The following is a 248-nucleotide window of genomic DNA, read 5'->3' on the forward strand; positions in this document are numbered from 1 at the left end:
GCAGTGTGTGTTTTATTCATCTGTTAATGTTTGTTTTCATAAACAGTTTATGTTGGCCACATGGAGGCGCTGAAAGAAACGGTAAACACAGCAGTGACTTTATTAAGGCTCACGTGATACAGAGCAACATTAGCACGTATTTGTGTTAACCTGACGATTGTAACTGCAACATTCACTCCTAACTTTAGCTTTGTTTTTGTCTCCACCAGCTCCTCAGAAAAATATCTAATGCTCTTTAGCAGATGCTT

This window comes from Dicentrarchus labrax, unplaced genomic scaffold, assembly GCF_905237075.1.
Source record: "Dicentrarchus labrax unplaced genomic scaffold, dlabrax2021, whole genome shotgun sequence".
NCBI lineage: Eukaryota > Metazoa > Chordata > Actinopteri > Moronidae > Dicentrarchus > Dicentrarchus labrax.